Below are 15,113 nucleotides of genomic sequence, written 5' to 3'. Positions count from 1 at the left end.
TATGGTCCCTATGCATAAGGTTGCTTTACGGCATGCGTATTGCATACAACACAGAGCAAGAGCTTTAACAGCCCAGCTAATGTGCAACCAAGGATTCCTGCTAATGTATTCTGCTGTTGGACTTTCCTTATGCGTATATGCTTGACTTGTGATGTCCTTCTTGTGCGCTTCAGAATCTGAAAACAGAGAGCACTGTCATGGCGTGGTGAGTGAGGTATGCTAGCCTTGTTAAACCCATCAAGAACCAGGCAGAGAACCTCCAAGTCAAGCATTTGCTTGACTTCGTGAATGGGGAATGCTAACTTGTGACTAAAGCCATCAAGAACCAGAAAGAGAGCCTCGATGTCAAGCAAATGCTAATCTTCTTGTGGTTGAAGCTCAATCATTTTCTGACATGCTGCATTACTTGAAAACAGAGCACTGCGTCTGTGTGCAAATCCAATAACTTCTAGCAATTTGATGAATTAAAGGTGCTTTATGGTACTGTCATGATGGGTCCCTATGCTATGCTTGGTTGTCCATGTTCCATACTGTTATGGTGCTGCTAGAAGGAGGGCGCGAGAGGGCCGGCCGGGGGCTTTTTTTACCCACGGCCGGGCAAGAGAAAGGGATTTCCTTCTTAATTCATGCTTGATTAGATTGATACATCTCCTCTCTTTATATAGAGAGGTTTACTTGACTCCCAAACTAGGCTCACTTGACCCCTAAGCAAGCGACCCTTATCTCTAATTAACCCTAAGACTAACGGGCTATACCGCCAGCCCAGGCCCAGTAAGCCCATTACGTACTCTAACACTACACCCCACCTAGACATGCATCTTGTCCTCGAGCTGCAGCTTAGCCAATTTATAACCATGACTCGACGCAACACAAACCTAACACCTAAAAATAAGCCTTTTACATCTCGGCTTGTTTTATTACTCTCGACCTAAAATGGACTGGGACGCTTTATTTTGGACCCCTCAACAAAAAGTGGACACCATCCGCACGTCGGACGTGCACGTGTACAACCACCTGGATCCCATGGACACCACCTGGACCAAAGGAGTGCATGTGTATGGCCACCTAGAAGTGGTCGCAAGAGCGACCAGCAGAGGCGCCCTCGCGGCGGCCGGCGGGCGGAAAGCAGTGGTGCTACGCGGTGCGCTCCTGTCGGTGACACCCTGCCTTCTCCCCGCCGGACGGCTGTTGGTCTGCACCGCATAGGGAAGAGTGGATGGCTTGCGATGGAGAATGACGAGGAGGGGTGCGCCCCCCCTAACCGCCGATGTCGCAGACTTGAGGTCACTGCACGCGGGGAAAACAGCATGCCCGCCGCCCATGGGGGAAACCGCATGCCCAAGATCCCCGACGCAGCGGACGAGATCGAGGTCCTTTGCGCAGTGAAGGGCAACTTGGAGGAGCGGCAGCTGCAGACCACGCATCTCCCGCACACGCCGACGTGCTAGGAGGCCGCGCGCAGCAGCCTGCAGCCTCGCTGCCGCCGACATGTGGCGGGTAGCGATCCAAGCCGGAAGCGGTGACGACGACGGCAGGGACTTGATCTGCTGGATGTGGATGCCCTGGGATGGCGGCGGCGCTGATGAGAACAAGGTCGTCGCAGTCCCGTCGTAGGGCATCCCGTACTGGGCGGTGGAGCTGACCGGCGGTGGCTGCTGCAGAGGTGGAGCTGACCGGCGGTGGCTGCTGCAGCTGCTGCGGCTGCTGCGGTGTCACGCCGGGCAACGGCAGCGGCTGCTGTGGCGCAGCGCCGGGCGCGGCGGAGGCCGCCCGGAGCGGCGGCTGCCACTGCAACCAGGGCTGGGCGGTGGTGGCGATGGATGGCAACTGCAGCGGCCCGGCGAGCGCGGCGAAGGCCGCCTGGTGCGGCGGCAGCCACGACGGCGCGGGGGCGGCGATGGGCGGCGCAGGCGGGTGCGGCCCGTAGGACCCGGCTAAGAACAGGTGGATCTCTTGGACCTCCTGGGTTAGGTCCCGCAGCACCCCGGACACCTCCTACGGGGTGAGGACGGCGGGGGTGGGCGCCATGGAGGATCCCGGCGCGGGCAGGAGCGGGGCGACGTTCGTGCTGGTCGCCGGAGGCGACGAGGTGACCGACAGTGGAACAGACGGGCTTGGCGGTGGTGAAGACATGATCGAACCGAAACTAGCTGATACCAAATTGTTATGGTGCTGCTAGCTAGAAGGAGGGCGCGAGAGGGCCGGCCGGGGGCTTTTTTGCCCACGGCCGGGCAAGAGGGAAAAAATTTCTTTCTTAATTCTTGCTTGATTAGATTGATACATCTCCTCTCTTTATATAGAGAGGTTTACTTGACTCCCAAGCAAGGCTTACTTGACCCCCAAGCAAGCGACCCTTATCTCTAATTAACCCTAAGACTAACAGGCTATACCGTCAGCCCAGGCCCATTAAGCCCATTACGTACTCTAACACATACTGTATTAAAAGCAATATTCCTACTTCAGTATTCTGCACGTAGCACAGCCACATGATGTTATGGATGTTCCTTTCCTTATGGGGCCCTGCTTTCATGCTGAACATGGATCTTTTCTTTTCACCAATGTATCTTTTGGGAGAAGATTTAGACATTCTGAAACCTTTAAAATGATATGGATTGTAACATTTCTTGAGTTTATAAGCACTGATGCACATACATGCATGTCTTGTATTTTGATCATGAGAAGCAGTGGTACAGAAGCTTACAAGGGTTTTTCAAACACCCACCATTAAGTAATACTCCCTCCATTTCAAAATAAGTGTCTCAAGCTTAGTACAACTTTGTACTAGAGTTAGTACAAAGTTGAGATACTTATTTTGGAATGGAGGGAGTAATAAGTCTATATTCAGATAAGCCTGAGCAGTAGCTAAACCCACTAGCAGCAGCAAACTACGCTATATGCATACCGAGAGCTAAAGAAAATTACTTTGACAGAACATCCACAAACACAATGGAACAACTATATTACAGGTATGGTGAAAATCTGTTTCGGGAGCCCCAAATTCAGTGTTGATTTGCCAGCTATATGTTTGCTTATATCAGAATTTTGAGTGGACAGCTAGTTCATGCTGACTAGAGATATGATTGCTGGCAACTTTAGGGGAATAATAGGGAAGGGTGTTCAAAAATCTTTACTCGCTTCCTTTTCTGAATGGCATGAATGCATCTCTAAATTAATTGATTAAGAGTGTGCTATGTACAAATCAATAATCAAACATACAGACTAGTAAAAAGAAGAGGAAAACTAAGTGCATCAGTAACTACCTCTGATTTCCATCGAGGGCACCAGTCTACGCACCATGGGCGGCCACGGTCGAGGGCGACAGCCAACGAGATTAACTGCAACAGCTCGGCAGCAGCATGGTGCCTGTCGCCTGCAGCTGCCTGAGCCAAGCAACAGCCATAATCCGAGCTCTTCCTTGAGCAGTTGGTGCCATATCATCTTGCCCCGGCCGAGGATGGCGTCAGACACTACCATCTGTATTGGTGCAAGCTCATTATCAGGGCATGAGCGATTCAGGATTCTTATTTATTATGCAAACAAATAATGAAAGACTCTTTCGACCTTGAGAGACCTTGCTGCTCTTGAAAAGGAACTGGAGGAGCTCTTTCGACCGCGTCGCCCCCGCGGGCGACCGGTCGCGCATCGCCGCCTCCCTCCTCGAGTTCCCACCCCTCCCCTTCCTCCTGCCGCCGTCGCTGGCGCCCGCGGCCGCTCTGGCCCCGGGGTTGCTGGTGGCGGCGGCCTCATGACCTTCCCCTCCCGGTGGCTCTCCGGCGCGGGGCGGAGCTGCACCGGGGGGTGCTCCTAGGCGGCGACGGACCGGGTGGCGGCGGGGTTCCCTGGCGCGGCACGGGCGGGTGGCTGGACGGCGGCGGCGTCGTTGGCGACGGGGTGGCGCAGCGGTGGGTCCTGGCGGCGGCGCTCGGCCCAGATCTGGGCCCTACGGGCCCCATCTGGGCCTGGGCGGGCCGGCGGCGGGGCGGATCCGTGGCGAGACTTCCGGGAGGCGGGGGAACAGCGCTGAGCGGCGAGGTGCTGGCGGCGCCGGCGCCAGCTTGCTGCAGCATGGTCGGCGGGGCTTAGCGGGCCCGTTGCGGGCCTGGCCACATGATGTTGGACGTTCTTTATGAGCCCCTGCGTTCTTGTTGAACATGACTCTGTTTTTTTTTGTTCTCTTTTGCCAAGGTATCCTCTGGGAGAAAGTTTATACATTCTGAAACTTTTAAAATGGTATGGATAGTAACATTTTCTTGAATTTAAGCATATGCACTGATGCACATATAGTTCACATCCTGTATTTTAAATTTTTTAATCATGAGAAGCAGTAGCATTGAAGCTTGCAAGGGTTTCTGAAACACCCACTGAATAATAAGGCTATATTCAGATAAGCCTGAGCAGTACAGTAGCTAACCAATTAGAAGCAAACTAAGCTGTATGAATGCCGAGAGCTAAAGTTAATTACTTTTGACGACAGAACATCCATCAACATGATGGAACAGCTATATTGCAGGCATGGTGGAAATCTATTTTGAGAGACTGAAATTCAGTGTTGATTTGCCATGACACAAACAAAATGTTTGCTACATCAGAATTTTGCTGGCCCGAGATATGGTTGGTCGCTGTCAACTTTAGAGGAATAAGAGGGGAGGGTTCAAAGACTTGTACACACTTCCTTTTCTAAATGACATGAATGCATCTCTAAATTAATTAATTAAGAGTGTGCTATGTATAAATCAATCATCAATCATATAGACTGAAAAAGAGAAGAAGAGGAAAAAAAAGTGCATCGGTAACTATCTCTGATTTCCATCGAGGGCACCAGTCTATATATGCACCACGGTCGAAGGTGACAGCCAACGAGATCAACTCCAACTGCTTGGCAGCAGCATGGTGCCTGTCGCCTGCAGCAGCCTGAGGCGAGCAAACAGCCGCAATCCAAGCTCTTCCTTCAGAGATGGTGCCACATCATTTTGCCCTGGCCAAAGATGGCGTCAACAACTACCATCTGTATTGGCGCAGGCTCATTATCTGGGCATGAGCCATTCAGGATTCTTATTAAGTCGAAGATTTATGTATAAGCCCGCATCTGTTGACCTAAGCTTCTTCAGATAGTTGCCAGAAAAAAACATGTAATCTCGAGAGGGCCCCTTTATAGATTCCAATGGTGTGACAGGGAAAAACAATGCCACAAGATGCAGCCAGGCAGGGACCATATATGAACACTAAATCTGTAAAGGTAACACAAAGGGAGGCAACAGAAGATGATGCAAATCGGCAAATCTAGTACTACTAGGCACAACCTGAATATATGGGCAATATATGGCACACTTGACATCTCGATTTGCCAGTGTTGAAGCAGGATCAAATCAATCAGATAAATATGGCATTTCCCCTTGGCTAATGCTGGCAATCCAAGCCCACAGCTCAAGATTTAGTAGCAAGTTCCTCAAATTGTCACCCACGTCCTGCGGACCGCATAAAGAAGGCATGGATGTATGCAGGGTCGGTTGGCTGGTTTACCTCGGCGTCGCCGCCGCCGGCCGGGAGTCTACTTCGCGGCGGCCACCGCGACGAGAGGGGTGACCTTGGCCGGGCAGGGAGGCCCTCTCGCCGCACCATTGGCAGAGGGCGGGGTTGGCCGGAGAGGAGGCGCAGTATTCTCCTTCCTATCCCTCGTCGCCCGTGTGCCTGCCTCCCTGTCCGCTCTCCTCCAGTTCAGAGTGCCCAGCTTCTTTTTTTTTTTTTTTTTTTTGAGAATTGTTTTTTGGTGCCGGAGGGAAGGGAGACCTGAAGCGACCACTAATGGGCCGGCCCAATTCTGACGCTACGTTTTTCTTAGCGTTTCCCCTTTTTTTGTTTTTTTTTCATTTTAGGAAAATGATCAAGGATTTCATGTAGAAAGTACTTTGGTCACAGATCATGGTTACTTTTTTTCCTTAAAAAAGGGGGTTTGCCCCGGCCTCTGCATCAGAAAGATGCATACGACCATATTATTAATAAGCAAAAGGTTCAACAGAAGTCTCGTAGCCTCAAACAACGGAACAGGTGCTCAACAGAGAGCACGAAAGCAAAAAAAGGACAGCCACAACCGGCAGGCAAAAAACAGATAGGAAACTAAACACCTATCCTATTACATGACCGCCATCCAAACCGATTGAAAATAGCCCGAGCTACCGTCTCCCGTCGGCTAGATCCAGTAACCAAATGCTCCCTGGCCTCCGTCGGAGTGAGTAGCGACCACATACGGATGAGTGTAGTGGCCCTCAAGATAACCTGCAAGAAATCAATATTTGTTGTTCTGTTAAAAACCAAATCGTTTCTGCAGTTCCAGATTGCCCATAGTAAATCACTACTCCTACACGGATATGTCTCACTGTTACTACGTCAATCCCATCTAGCCACGTCCCAAATAACGTGTTGATGGAATTCGGAGGAGTTATATTAAAAGCTATGTGGATGGACCTCCACAAAATCTTTGCCAAAGGGCAATCAAGAAAGAGGTGTCTGATTGATTCATCACTATCACAAAAACTACATCTTTTAGAACCCGTCCAGTTGCGCTTCGCCAAATTGTCTTTAGTTAAGATGACCTGTTTATGGACAAACCACATAAACACTTTGTTTTTTAAAGGCACTTTGACTTTCCGAACATGCTTCGAACTAGGAATAACGCTAGCGTTGATAATATCCAAATACATGGATTTAACTGAAAACTCCCCATTCTTAGCTAGTTTCTAGCGAATCTGATCTGGCTGTTGAGAGAGCTGGACATCCATCATTCGTCTCACAAGATGGAGCCAAGCTTCCCAACGATTTCCTACTAGCGTCCTCCTGAATTGAATATTACGAGGATTTGACTGTAGTACTATTGCAACGTAAGCGTCTCTTCGCTGAACAATATTACAGAGAGAAGGATATTGGATCGCAAGGGGTGCCTTCCCTAGCCATATATCCTCTCAGAATCTTGTGGAAGTACCATTTCCAACTACGAATTTTGTCCTATTGAAGAAGGCTGATTTCACTCACATGAGTCCCTTCCAAAAAGGCGAATCAGTCGGTCTTACCTTCACCTGGGACAAAGTTTTGGACTGGAGGTACTTAGTATGAAGAATCTGTGCCCAAGTGGCATCCGTCTCTACAGATAACTTATACAACCATTTGCTGAGAAGACATATGTTCTTTACCTCTAAATTTTCAATGCCTAGACCCCCCCCGGTCTTTCGGCCTACAAATGATATCCCACTTAGCGAGTCTGTATTTTCTTTTTAATTCATCGCTCTGCCAGAAGAAGCGCGATCGATAGAAGTCTAGCCTTTTCCGTACTCCAACTGGTACTTCGAGAAAAGACAATAAAAACATAGGCATACTCGTGATAAACGAATTAATCAAAATCAATCGTTCTCCGTATGACATAAGCTTGCCCTTCCAACAGCTCAGTTTTTTCTCAAATCGATCTTCAATGCTCTTTCACTCTTTGTTAGAGAGCTTGTGATGGTGAATTGGTATACCCAAATACGTGAAGGGTAAAGATCCCAATTCACACCCGAACAATTCTTTGTAAGCTTGTTGTTCTTCTTTAGCTCTTCCAAAGCAGAACAATTCACTTTTGTTGAAGTTAATCTTCAACCCCGATAATTGTTCGAACAAGCATAAAACAAGCTTCATATTTCTAGCTTTAGCCAAATCATGCTCAATAAAGATGATAGTATCATCAGCGTACTGTACGATAGACCCTCCCCCGTCAACTAAATGCGGGACGAGGCCACCTACCTGACCATCATCCTTGGCCCTTCCTATTAAGATTGTCAACATGTCAACGACAATGTGAAACAGAATCGGCGACATCGGATCTCCTTGTCGCAGGCCCTTGTGTGTCTGGAAATAATGACCTATGTCATCATTAACCGTGATTCCAACACTCCCTTTTTGCGTGAACGAATCTACCTGGTCTCTCCAGGACTGATCGAATCCTTTCATACGCAAAGCCTGCTGAAGAAATGGCCATTTTACCTTGTCGTACGCCTTCTCAAAATCCACTTTGAAAACCACCCCGTCTAGTTTTTTCGTGTGGATTTCATGGAGCGTTTTATGCAGAACCACAACCCCTTCTAGGATGTTTCTGTCCGGCATGAAAGCAGTTTGGGACGGCTCCACCACAGAATGTGCAATCTGTGTAAGCCTATTAGTCCCAACTTTGATAAAGATTTTAAAGCTAACATTAAGAAGACAGGTCGGCCTAAATTGCTCAATCTTCACAGCCTATGTTTTCTTAGGAAGAAGCGTTATAGTACCGAAGTTCAAGTGAAACAACTACAACTGTCCCAAGAAAAGATCCTGGAACATCGGGAGCAAGTCCCCCTTAATAATGTGCCAGCACTTCTTATAAAACTCCGTCGGAAAACCATCCGGTCCTGGAGCTTTATTATTTTTCATTTGGGAAATTGCTTCAAACACCTCTTTCTCCAAAAATGGGGCTGTCAAAATATCGTTCTCATCAACTGCGAGCCGAGGAACATCCTCAACCCTCGACTCATCCAAAGAAACAAAATTTTCCTCAGGAGGCCCAAACAGCTGCTTGTAGTAATTGGTGATATATGCCTTTAGGTTTTCCTGCCCTAAAATCGTTCCCTCATCTTGCTCAAGCTGAAAGATTCTCTTCTTTCGGTGCTTGCCATTTGCAATCATGTGGAAGAATTATGTGTTATCATTCCCTTGGACGATTTTGCGAACTTTAGCTCGCAGTGCCCACTTCAATTCCTCCTCAAGGAGCAGTTCTTTCAATCTTAACTCCGCCTCCACTTTAGTTTCCAGTTCTCTAGTATCTAATATGGAGGACTCAGCTTTTAAATCTAGGGATTGAATAAGCAAAAGGAGTCTTTCCTTCTCAGCCTTATATATCCCACCTAGATGCTTAGCCCAACCCCACAAGAATTGCCTTAAATGTCTGATCTTATTTTGCCATCGCTCAACATTCGTTCTCCCTCCTGAATCTTTAGCCCATTCTCTTGCTATTAGATCCAGAAACCCTTCTCTTTCAAACCACGCTGATTCGAAAGAAAACGTACTCTTGTTCCCCATATGCGTTGCCTCTCCCGAGTCAACCAACAATGGGGTATGATCGGAGATTGAGCGAGAGCGCGCTTGGGCTGTCACAAGGGGAAACTTTTGTTCCCACTCGACGCTCGCTAGGACCCGGTCCAGCTTCTCAAAGGTCGGGACTGGTAATGTGTTGGCCCACATGAACTTTCTACCAGAAAGCTCAATCTCTCGAAGGTCTAAACTTTCAATAATTGTATTAAACATAAACGACCATCCGCCGTCAAAGTTATCATTGTTTTTTTTGTCCCGTCTACGGATAATGTTAAAATCCCCCCCTCCCAATCGGAATTGGGAGCTGCTCGTTACCACAAATACTGACTAAATCCGCCAAAAAGTCTGGTTTGAGTTCTGGTTGCGTGGTACCATATACCGCCACCAAAGCCCAATTAAACCCATAGGCCTTTGACCGAACCCAAAACTTAACCGCAAAGTCTCCCATAACCACATTCCTAACTTCCAACGAGTCGCATTTAACCCCAAGTAAGATCCCACCGGATCTTCCTCTTGGAGGTAGACAATGCCAATCAAAGTCAACCCCTCCTGACAGAGTACTAAGGAACTGAGGGGTGAAATTGTCCCTACTAGTTTCTGACAGGGCAATAAAATCCAATTTGTGATCTATAGAAGCATCCACTAGAAACCTTCTTTTAGCCAAGTCCTTAAGACCTCTGCAATTCCAAAAAATTCCTTTCACATTTCATCATGAAATTTTTTAGTTGTTCGGATCCTAGCACTTCTACGCACAGCCGACGCCGGAGAAATCCTACGATTCCACTTGCGTTTAGGTTTATTTTGGTCCACTACCCGGTCCTCACATCCACTTGGGAATCAGGAATAATGGAGTCCCTTGGGGAAGTAGAATCATCGTCCTCCTCGTTCTCGGGAAGAGAGGGTGCCAGATCTGCACAAAAGCTATCAAGCACATTGACCCCCAAAGCATCTACATCAGAATCGTTCATAGGTTTAACAGCCGCTAGGTTTCTAATCATCTCTAAAGCGGGCTCCGCTTCAAGATCCAAGAGATCATTAACGAACTTAGAGACTTCAACGTCCTTTCTACCCAGAGAAACTCCCAACTGATTTGCGCTATGAATAATCTCATTATTAGAAAAATGCAAGATAGAATTAGAAGTGTTGACTGACATACCAGTAGTGACCTCAATATCACGAAGCCTGGCCGCCCGCATGGCGCACCGTAGCTGCATGTCATCAACATTCGGCCGATCCTAGAGATGCCAGCTCATCCGTCGACCATCAGAGAAAGGGTCCGGAATCCCTCCAAAAGCGATGATGTTGTCCCGAGTGACCACATTCTGGGTAAGGCCTCCTGCCCGACCCCCAACAGGGCTCAATTGAGCTGAGGCAGCCGGAGAGCCGCCCTGCGTGAGCATCACCGACGAAGCCCCCCAGCCATCACCGCCACCGGGCTCGGCACGCCCGGTGAGCTCTGTCCAAGACCACCACCCGGGACCTGAGCAAGGGCCGCCCCCTCTAGGGACGGACGGGGAGAGGAAGGGGCGGGGGCCACCTGCCCGCGCCCCCTCCCGATCCAGCAGCTCCTCCAGCGCGTGGCGCGGCCACCAAGGGAGAGGTAGGGGAGGGGGCCTCCTGCCCACACCCCCATCCCGGACCGTGACCTCCAGGTGCGTGAAGAACGTCCGCAGCGCCGCCCGGCGTCGCCGGACTCCTCATCCACAGAGAAGCACCATCCCGATCAAGGGCAGCGGGGGATCGGAGGGCCTCCTGCCCATGATCCTCCCCGCCCTCGCAGCGAAGCTCAATAGTCTGACCATACTCCATCTCTGGACAAACCAACGTCCCGGAGTCCGTCCCCGAAGATTCAGGTATCGTCGGAGACACACTGCCATAAGCCAACATCGGCGATAACTCAAGTTCCGCCGGCTCGTCCATCTCCACGCGGATACTCCATAGACGACTAGGCGCAGAATGCGCATCCAAAGACCCAAAACGAAGAGAGTTCATCGGGGTCGAGGAGCCAGACAGCCCCGTAGCAGACTTATCCACCTTATCAGAGAGCGAATCCGGCCCCTTAGCCGTCTCCCGTGATGTGCTCTCTGGCTCCTTACTCTGATCTCCGGGGCCCCATCCCCCTCGGTCGTATCCATGTCCTGGGTGTCATTGTTGGGTAACGTAGCAATAATTCAAAATTTTCTACGCATCACCAAGATCAATCTATGGAGTCATCTAGCAACGAGAGAGAGGAGTGCATCTACATACCCTTGTAGATCGCGAGCGGAAGCGTTCAAGAGAACGGGGTTGATGGAGTCGTACTCGTCGTGATCCAAATCACCGCTGATCCTAGCGCCGAACGGACGGCACCTCCGCGTTCAACACACGTACGGAGCAGCGACGTCTCCTCCTTCTTGATCCACCAAGGGGGGAGGAGAGGTTGATAGAGATCCAGCAGCACGACGGCGTGGTGATGGAAGTAGCGGGATCCCGGCAGGGCTTCGCCAAGCGCAAGCGGGGAGGAAGAGGTGTCACGGGAGGGAGAGGGAGGCGCCAGGGCTTAGATCTTGCTGCCCTCCCTCCCCCCCACTATATATAGGGCTAAGGGAGAGAGGGGGCGCAGCCTTGGCCCTTCCTCCAAGGAAGGGTGCGGCCAGGGAGGATTCCTTCCCCCCCAAGGCACCTCGGAGGTGCGTTCCCCCTTTAGGACTCTCCCTTTTCCTTATCTCTTGGCGCATGGGCCTCTTTGGGCTGGTGCCCTTGGCCCATTGTAACACCCCGAATGTCACTTGCCATATTTGTAACTCCGACTCTTGCCATTTCCGGCTATGTGTTATGATTTTCCCTCCGTTGTCGGGTTTTGTCTTTCGTTTTGTATTTTGTCATGTCATGCATTTTCATATCATGTCATCATGTGCATTGCATTCGCATACGTGTTTGTCTCATGCATCCGAGCATTTTCCCCGTTGTCCGTTTTGCAATCCAGCGCTCCTATCTCCTCCGGTGCATCCCTCTGGTTTTCTTTCGTGTGCGGGTGTCAAACTTTCTCGGAATGGACCGAGGCTTGTCAAGTGGCCTCAATATACCACCCGGAGACCACCGGTCAAGTTTCGTTCCATTTGGAGGTCGTTTGGTACTCCAACGGTTAACCGGGCATCCGCAATGTCCATTTGAGTGTCCAGCAAAAACCCCCTCAAAAACCAGCCCAAAACCCATCAAACTCTCCTCCATGCTCTAGGTCGTTCGATCACGATCGTGTGGGCGAAAACCGCACCTTATTTGGAGCCTCCTAGCTCCCTCTACCTATAAATATGTGGGCATCCGATCCCGAAATACATTGGCAGTCTCCGGAAACCCTAAAAATCCCCTCTCCGCGGGTGGACGCGTCCAGCGCCGCCGGACGAAAACCCGCCGCCGCCCGCAGCCAATAGGGGCGCGCCACGTCACCCCCGGGCGCCCCACTTCGCCGCCCCGCGCCGCGGCCCGCCAGGCCCACCGCGAGCCCGCGCGAGCCCGCGCGAGCCCGCGCGCCCGCCGTCGCCTCGCCTCCCGTGCGCCGCCGCCGCACTCGCCCGCACCGCCGCGGCCTCCCCGCCGTCGCGCTCGCGCCGCCGCACTCCGCCGCCCGCCGGCGCGCCGCCCCTCCTCCTCCGGCGACCGCGCTCCCTCTCTCCGCGCCGGCTTCCTCTCTTTCTTCTTCCCCGTCGCCGGCTAGGGCCGCTCGGTCCCTGTTCCGATCGGATCTGGTGAGCGTTGACTTTCCTCTTTCCCCTCCGAAACTGCTAAGTCATGGAAATCTACAGCATGTGCCTCTATTCGTCATGCCATAACTCCTTGCATGTAGCTCCGATTCGCGCGTGTAATATGTCTAATTATTCGCCTCGTGATGCTCTACATTCGTTCAATTGCACCATGTCAGCCTCTAACCATCCTCTCCTAGCAAACCGTTGTTTGGCTAAGTTACCGCTTTTGCTCAGCCCCTCTTATAGCGTTGCTAGTTGCAGGTGAAGTTGAAGTTTGTTCCATGTTGGAACATGGATATGTTGGGATGCATTGTTGCTCGTTGCATTTTAAGTGCTATCTTGCTGTTTATCGCAGATTCGCGTCATTCTTGTTTTGCTTGCCATTTGCAAACCGTGCATCCGTTTCCGGTGATCTTTATATCGATTTCGACCGAAATCATCTCATCTTTCCTGTGGCATGCTTGGTTTGCCAAGTTACTGCCATGTTCATCTTTTTCCTTTCGGAGCACGCATATGCACCGCATATCATATCTTGCATATCATACATGTTTTGCATCATGTTGCTTGTGCATTTCTCTTGATTGATTGTGGTTCCGTTTGTTTGTGTTCTTGTCTTGGGTAGAGCCGGGAGACGAGTTTGTGAACAAGGAACCTGTCGAGTACGCTTACGAGGATCAAGCTTTCGACAACTCTGAGAACCTTGCAGGCAAGATGACCACCCCTCGAAATCACTTCTGTCTTTGCTATGCTAGTTGTTCGCTCTATTGCCATGCTCCGCTACCTATCACTTGCTATATCATGTCTCCCATTTTTTCCATGTCAGCCTCTAACCATCCTCTCCTAGCAAACCGTTGTTTGGCTAAGTTACCGCTTTTGCTCAGCCCCTCTTATAGCGTTGCTAGTTGCAGGTGAAGTTGAAGTTTGTTCCATGTTGGAACATGGATATGTTGGGATATCACAATATCTCTTATCTATTTAATACATCTATATATTTGGTAAAGGGTGGAAGGCTCGGTCTTATGCCTGGTGTTTTGTTCCACTCTTGCCGCCCTAGTTACTGTTATACCGGGATTATGTTCCTTGAGTTTGCGTTCCTTACGCGGTCGGGTGATTTATGGGACCCCCTTGACAGTTCGCCTTGAATAAAACTCCTCCAGCAAGGCCCAACCTTGGTTTTACCATTTTCTACCTAAGCCTTTTCCCCCGGGTTTTCGCGAGCCCGAGGGTCATCTTATTTTAACCCCCGGGCCAGCGTTCCTCTGAGTGCTGGTCCAAACTAGAGCACCGTGCGGGACCGTCCCTTGGCAACTTGGGTTATGTTGGTACCTGTACGCTTCGCTTATCCGGTGTGCCCTAAGAACGAGATATGTGCAGCTCCTATCGGGATTTGTCGGCACATTCGGGCGGCTTTGCTGGTCTTGTTTTACCATTGTCGAAATGTCTTGTAAACCGGGATTCCGAGACTGATCGGGTCTTTCCGGGAGAAGGTTTATCCTTCGTTGACCGTGAGAGCTTATGATGGGCTAAGTTGGGACACCCCTGCAGGGTATTATCTTTCGAAAGCCGTGCCCGCGGTTATGAGGCAGATGGGAATTTGTTAATGTCCGGTTGTAGAGAACCTGTCACTTGACCCAATTAAAATACATCAACTGCGTGTGTAGCCGTGATGGTCTCTTCTCGGCGGAGTCCGGGAAGTGAACACGGTCTGTGTTATGTATGACGTAAGTAGGAGTTCAGGATCACTTCTTGGTCATTGCTAGATGACGACCGTTCCGTTGCTTCTCTTCTCGCTCTCATTTGCGCAAGTTAGCCACCATATATGCTTTTGCCGCTGCAGCTCCACCTCTTTGCACCATCCTTTCCTATGAGCTTAAATAGTCTTGATCTCGCGGGTGTGAGATTGCTGAGTCCCCGTGACTCACAGATTCTACCAAAACAGTTGCAGGTGCCGACGATGCCAGTGCAGATGATGGCGTCGATCTCAAGTGGGAGTTCGACGAGGAACGTGGTCGTTACTATGTGTCTTTTCCTGATGATCAGTAGTGGAGCCCAGTTGGGACGATCGGGGATCTAGCATTTGGGGTTGTCTTATTTTCATCTGGATTTTGACCGTAGTCGGTCTATATGCTTGTATTTTGGATGATGTATGAATAATATTTATGTATTGTGTGAAGTGGCGATTGTAAGCCAACTCTTTATCCCATTCTTGTTCATTACATGGGATTGTGTGAAGATGACCCTTCTTGCGACAAAACCACTATGCGGTTATGCCTCTAAGTCGTGCCTCGACACGTGGGAGAT

This window comes from Triticum aestivum, chromosome 7D (assembly GCF_018294505.1).
Source record: "Triticum aestivum cultivar Chinese Spring chromosome 7D, IWGSC CS RefSeq v2.1, whole genome shotgun sequence".
Lineage (NCBI taxonomy): Eukaryota > Viridiplantae > Streptophyta > Magnoliopsida > Poales > Poaceae > Triticum > Triticum aestivum.
This window is presented reverse-complemented; position numbering follows the sequence as displayed.